Below are 6965 nucleotides of genomic sequence, written 5' to 3'. Positions count from 1 at the left end.
CATAGTTTAGGTCACAATGCTAAATTATCCTTTACAGGGTCAGCTATGGGAGGGGGGTGGGAGGGGAGGGAGGAATAGAATATGTTTTCATAACCAAGGAATGTTTGAAATTGACCAAATAAAATTAAAAAAATTAAAAATTAAAAAACCAAAGAATAAATGTATCTATCTAAAACCATCAGCAAGCATTATCTACAGTGGGGATAAACTAAAAGCTTTCCCAGTAATATCAGAAATGAAACAAGGATGCTGTAGCAATAAGAAAAGAAAAAGAAATTGAAGAAATTAGAAATAGGCAATGGGGAAGAAGAATTATCATTCTTTGAAGATGATATGATGGTATACTTGAAGAATCCTAGAGAATCAACTAAAAAAACTGGTTGAAATTATGAACAAGTTTAGCAAAGTTGCAGGATAATAAAATAAACCTACCTAAATGATGAACACTTCTATATATTACCAACAAAGTCCAGTAGAAAGAGGTAGGAAGAGAAATTCCATTTAAAATGTATGTAGAGATATAAAAATACTTGATCGTTTGCATAACAAAAAATCCAACAACTATATGAACAAAATAACAAAATACTTTTCACATAAATAAGTCAGACCTAAACAATTAGGAAAATGTCAATTTCTCAGTGGTAGGCTGAATCAATATAATAAAAATACAATTCTGCCTAAATTTATTCAGGGTCATACCAACCAAACTACCAAAAACCATTTTATAGAGCTCAAAAAAATAACAAAATTGATTGAGAAAAACAAAAAGTCAAGAATACTAAGAAAAAAATGAAAAAGTGAAAAAAATGTGAAGCAAGGCAATAGCCAAGCTAGATCTCAAACTGTATTATAAAATGGTATTCATTCAAACAAACTGGTATTGGCTAAGAAATAGATAAATCAGTAGAATAGATTAGTTACATAATACTTAGTACAAAATGACCATGGTAATCTACTGTTTGATAAACTCAAAGATCTAACTTTTTGGGAGAAAAACTATCTGACAAAAACTTCTGGTAAAGCTGGAAAACAAGTTGGCAAAAGCTAGGTATGGACCAACATCTCACACAATATACCAAGATAAGGCAAAAATGAGTATATGACAAATACAAAGGGTGATACCATAAACAAATTAGAGAAACATAGAATCATTTACCTGTCGGGTCTATAGATAAGAAAAATTTTGATAACCAAATAAGAGGTAGCATTAAAGGACAAAAATTGGATCATTTTGATGATATTAAATTTGGCATGCAGCCAAGATTAGAAGGAAAGAAGAAAACTGAGGGGGAAATTTTTATTGCAGTTTTCTCTGATAAAGGTCTCATTTATCAAATGTATAGGAAACTGAGTCAAATTTATAAGACTATGAATCATTCCTCCATTGATAAATAGTCACAGGATATGAACAGGCAGTTTGGGGAAGAAGAAATCAAATCTATATATAGGTATATGAGAAAAAATACCCTAAATCATTATTGGTTAGAAAAATGAAATTAAATATATTAAAACAACTCTGAGGTACCATTTCATACCTATCAGATAAGTTGGGAAATGACAAATATTGAAGCTGATGTGGGAAAATTGGGACACATGCACTGTAGGTGGTGATGTGAACTGATCCAACCATTCTGGAAAGCAATTTAGACATACTGGCAAAAGGCTATAAAACTGGGCATACCCTCTAATAGCAACACTAGGTCTGTAACCAAAAAAAAATTTTCTTAGAAAAAGGAAAAGAATTTACATGTATAAAGATATTTATAGCAGCTCTTTTTTGGTAGCAAAGAATTGGAATTTCTTTCGAAATTGGAAATTGAGGGGAATGTCTGAGCAAATTATTGTACTCTAAGAAATGACAAGCAAGATAATTTCAGAAAAACTTAGAAAGACTTACTAATGCAAAATGAAGTGATCAGAAGCAGGAAGCGACAGTAATATACAAACCGTAAATGACTTTGCTATTCTCAGCAATACAATGTTCCACTCATATTCCAAAGTTCCAAAGTACTCACAATGAAAAATGCTGTCCACCTCCAGATAAAGAACTGATGGAGTCTGAATGTACACTGAAGCATGATTTTTTTAACTTTATTTTTCTTGAATTTTGTGTTTTGTTTTTGGTCTGTGTTTTCTTTCACAATATGACTATGTTCTCTCACAACATAATATGGAAATCAAATGCATAACTCAAAAATTTTAAAAGCAGATGTTAAAATTTTTTTACATGTAATTGGGGAAAGTATTTGGAAAAAAAGAGTGTACATGAATAATATGTTGATAATGTGATTCTTCCAGAGAAAATTAGATATATTTACCAAACAAAAACAAACTTTTCAAAAAACATTTTCTGTGATATCCAAAGGATTTCTTGTATTTTATGAGGTTGCTTAGAGAATTGTTAAATATGAAAAGCCTCATTTGAGAGGATAATACATTGGTGCTACTATAGTTATTTAGTCAAAAAATGCTTGGAGGAAAGGTTTCAAGTGGTTCCACTTGCAGATAATATATTGGTCCTAGTTAATATGTATGGATAAAATGTCTAGCACACTGCCTGATTCATAATAGGTACTTAAGTAATACTTGTTGATTGATTTGTTGAGGAGATTTGCCCATATGTCTGAAGACCTTGCAAGATCAATTAATGAGAAAGTAGCATCTTCCTATTTTGCATTGCAAGCACATGAAGCAACAGATATAAAGATGCTCTTTTAATTAACTGCGTATGATGTAAGCTCGAATCCGAAGTTAGCAAAGATTTGTTGCTTTGAAAATGTATTGATCACAATGTCACATCAAAAGAAAATTTCAAAATGATTAATGGATTTTAAAAATTAAATGGACATAATGTACGAGAATTGTATTGGATTTTGTACTAATAAAACTAAATTAATACCAGGACAAAATGCAAATTATAAGCAGTAGTTTAAAATGTTGCTCCTTGTGGAATTTAAACACATTTAAATTCTTGACAGAAATCACTTTTTTTCAAGAAATATGAGTGAAGTGGTACATATTTTTTTCAAGGGATTACAAGAATCTTTACTGTCATAAAAAGTAGTAAATTAAAATGTAATCTCTTTCCAAAACTGTAACAATATGTGGGATAATACAAAAGTTCTTCTATATTACTGTGAAATATGCTGTCTTCCTGGCCTACAATACTTTGAAAGATAGCTGATCTATCTAAAAGAATAAATTACACTTTTTCTAAGTGATAATAATAAAGATAAAACAAATTGATTTTATAACAAGGATTTCTCCTAAAACTTACATGTTTGGTGGATGTTTTTATTTTTTATTTTTTTCCTTTTAAATATTATTTTATTAGGTCATTTTCAAGCATTATTCATTGGAAACAAAGATCATTTTTTTCCTCCCCCCCTCCCGCCACCACTCCCATAGCCAGCGCGTGATTCTTCTGGGTATCACATGTGTCGTTGATCTGAACCCATTTCCATATTATTGGTATTTGCATTAAGGTGTTCATTTAGAGTCTCTCCTCAATTATATCCCCTCAACCCCTGTAGTCAAGCAGTTGCCTTTCCTCATTGTTTTTACTCCTACCATTTGTTCGCTGCTTGTGGATAGTGTTTTTTTCTCCTAGATCCCTGCAAGTTGTTCAGGGATATTGCATTGATATTAATGGAGAAATCCATTACGTTCGATTGTACCACAGTGTATTAGTCTCTGTGTACAATGTTCTCCTGGTTCTGCTCCTCTCACTCTGCATCACTTCCTGGAGGTTGTTCCAGTCTCCATGGAATTCCTCCACTTTATTATTCCTTTGAGCACAATAGTATTCCATCACTAACATGTACCACAATTTGCTCAGCCATTCCCCAATTGATGGGCATCCCCTCGTTTTCCAATTTTTGGCCACCACAAAGAGTGCTGCTATGAATATTCTTGTACAAGTCTTTTTCCTTATTATCTCTTTGGGGTACAAACCCAGCAGTGCTATGGCTGGATCAAAGGACAGACAGTCTTTTATCGCCCTTTGGGCATAGTTCCAAATTGCCCTCCAGAATGGTTGGATCAATTCACAGCTCCACCAGCAATGAATTAATGTCCCTACTTTGCCACATCCCCTCCAGCATTCATTACTTTCCTTTGCTATCATGTTAGCCAATCTGCTAGGTGTGAGGTGATACCTCAGAGTTGTTTTGATTTGCATCTCTCTGATTATAAGAGATTTAGGACACTTTTGGTGAATGTTTTCAAACCGAAGACTATTAATAGATCAATGCAAGGCCCTCAAATTCACACTGTGCTCCCCACCCAAAAAATTCAACATGACTGCATTTATTATATGTTTTATGTTTAAACCTAATTCCTACTGCCTTGACAGAAAAAAGAAGCAATTTCCATTTATTTTAAAGGCCAAGATATTTTTAAATATGATGACATATGGAACTCACTGCACCATGGATAAATATGATAGTTGGTTTTCCTCTATCTGAACAATAATGTTTAATATATTTGTTTTGTGATAGTACACTAAAATATTGGAAATTGAAAATCTTATTATGTTTTGATAATGGGTTAATAAACAGTTCTCTGATTTATCATATATAATACATATATCATATACATATTTATATGATTATATCACAGAAAGTGATACAAATTTTACTGTTATTCATAACATTTTATTTATGTGAAATAAGGTTTTCTACTATAACTGTTATCATGGCAAAATATCAGTCTCCATGGGTAGATGGAAAAAGAATTATGAACAGCAATATCATGAATGACACTATATTTTGACAAACTGCACCAAAAAAAGCCTACCAATCATGTTAATAATGTTATTGTTATGCTTACTTTTTTGCTATAAATATAAAAATTACAATGGATTTTTCAAACAAGAAGTAGCTAGATAATGAAATGGATACAACATTAGATGTGGAGTTAAGACCTGAGTTCCACTCCTTCTTGAGACACTACTAGTTATGTAAACCTAGGTAAGCAACTTAACCTTTCTATCTTCCTCAGTATTCCCATTTGTAAAAAAAAAAAGGGGAATAATAATAACAGTGCCTACCTTCTGTGATTGTGGTTGTGTGAAATGGAGTTTAAGGGGATCTTGAAAATAATAAGATGTACCCTCTTTAGCCATTATTCAAAGAACCCATCTTTAAAACCCTTCTTTAAAATGGAATATATTTATTGTGTGTGTGTGTGTTTGAGAGAGAGAGAGAGAGAGAGAGAGAGATTACCCTTGCAATATATTAAAGTTACAAGCCAAAATGTTACTCTAAAAAGTATACATTCATTCTGTCTCACAGTGGTGAAAATCCATGAGATAATAAATACATATGAAGTGCTTTGCAAACATTAAAGTGCTATGTAAATGCTAGCTAGTTATTAAATACATGTATGTGACATTATTTTATTGTACAGTGATTCCTCACCTATTGTGGGAGTTACATGCCAGAGACCCCTGGGAAAGGTGAAAATCCACATTGTAGTAGCATTATATTTATTTTATTATTTATATATATTTTAAGTCTTTATAAACCCTTCCCACTCTCCTATAAATCTTTCCCACACTGATTAACCTACAATCGCTAAGCCAATCAGTGCCCATGATATAGAACACAGCACTGTGGTTGGTTACCTTTCATTCCATCAGCCAATAGTGTGCCTTGATAAGTGTAACTCTGCCATACAGAATAGGTATATGATGAGGAACATTTATATAGTTAAGATTTGTGTGTGTTAATAAAATAATAATTTCTTCATTTGCTCCCTTCTCTCTCTCCACACCACCTGAGGACATTTCTCCTATCGCCCAGCAGCCCAATGGGATCTCTTCCTCCCTCCCCTGTCTGGGGTAAGGTGGCAGTTTGGACACTTGGTCTCTAAAAGGTTCGCCATTACTGCCCTAAACCATAACTATACCCTCAAGTTCTTTAGGTTGATGGAAGGAGACAGTGTTCCCAGAGTCTAGGTGTTTTGTGGCTCTGTGTGGTGGCTGGCTACAAAGGTATTGTCTGTGGTCATGGAGAGTAGCCAGGCAGAAGTCACAGATGGCACATTACCATCTAATTTCCAATATTATTTCCTTCTACCAGTTATCATGATGTGGGAAATAAAAAAAAAGAATGTGTGTTCTTCTCAGGGTGGACATCTCCTGCCTCCCCACAGGAATGAAAGCCTGCTTAGGCTTACAGAATAAGACCTCAAAGACGTCTTGTTATTGCTACAGGACCAGTGAGTTGGGAGAGCCCTTATCTCAGACGTCCAGTTATGGCTCAAGAAACAAGGGAAGCAGTCAGGCTATCCTACCTACCTCATTATCTCCTCACACCTTTAGAGGGTAAAGGAGTCACTCAGAAGGACATGGTCCCTTCCCCATCACCTTACCCCTTCCAAGCACCAGTTGCACTCATGCTACGCATTTGGCTGTTTTCTGATTGTAGTAGACCTCCTGCCTAGATTGGAAGCCCCATCCCCAGTGGACAGAAGAGGGAGGGTCAGGAACCCATATATTATTTGTTTCTGGTCCCATGCATTTTAATTTGCCACATTAGGGCACTTGCCCTTTCTCATGAGAAAGAATAAAGACTGTTTCTTCTACTCTTACTTTCTGATTCCAGGTTTATAATGAGTAGGTGCTTTTTATCCCTCTCCATGAGATAGTTGCCATTTTCCTTTTCCTTCCCTATTTTTTTTTTAAACCTTTACCTTCCTTCTTGGAGCCAATACTGTGTAGACTCCAAGGCAGAAGAGTGGTAAGGGCTAGGCAATGAGGGTCAAGTGACTTGCCCAGGGTCACACAGCTGGGAAGTGTCTGAGGCCAAATTTGAACCTAGGACCTCCCATCTCTAGGCTTGGCTCTCAATCAGCACTGAATTACCCAGCTGCACCCGCTCCCTATTTATAAATTGCTGAGCCGTAAAAATAACCTCAATATAGGTACCAGGAGGAGACTACCCATAAGTAAGAGAACTTGG

Source organism: Monodelphis domestica, chromosome 1, assembly GCF_027887165.1.
Source record: "Monodelphis domestica isolate mMonDom1 chromosome 1, mMonDom1.pri, whole genome shotgun sequence".
NCBI lineage: Eukaryota > Metazoa > Chordata > Mammalia > Didelphimorphia > Didelphidae > Monodelphis > Monodelphis domestica.
Note: the sequence above shows the minus strand (reverse complement) of the source record.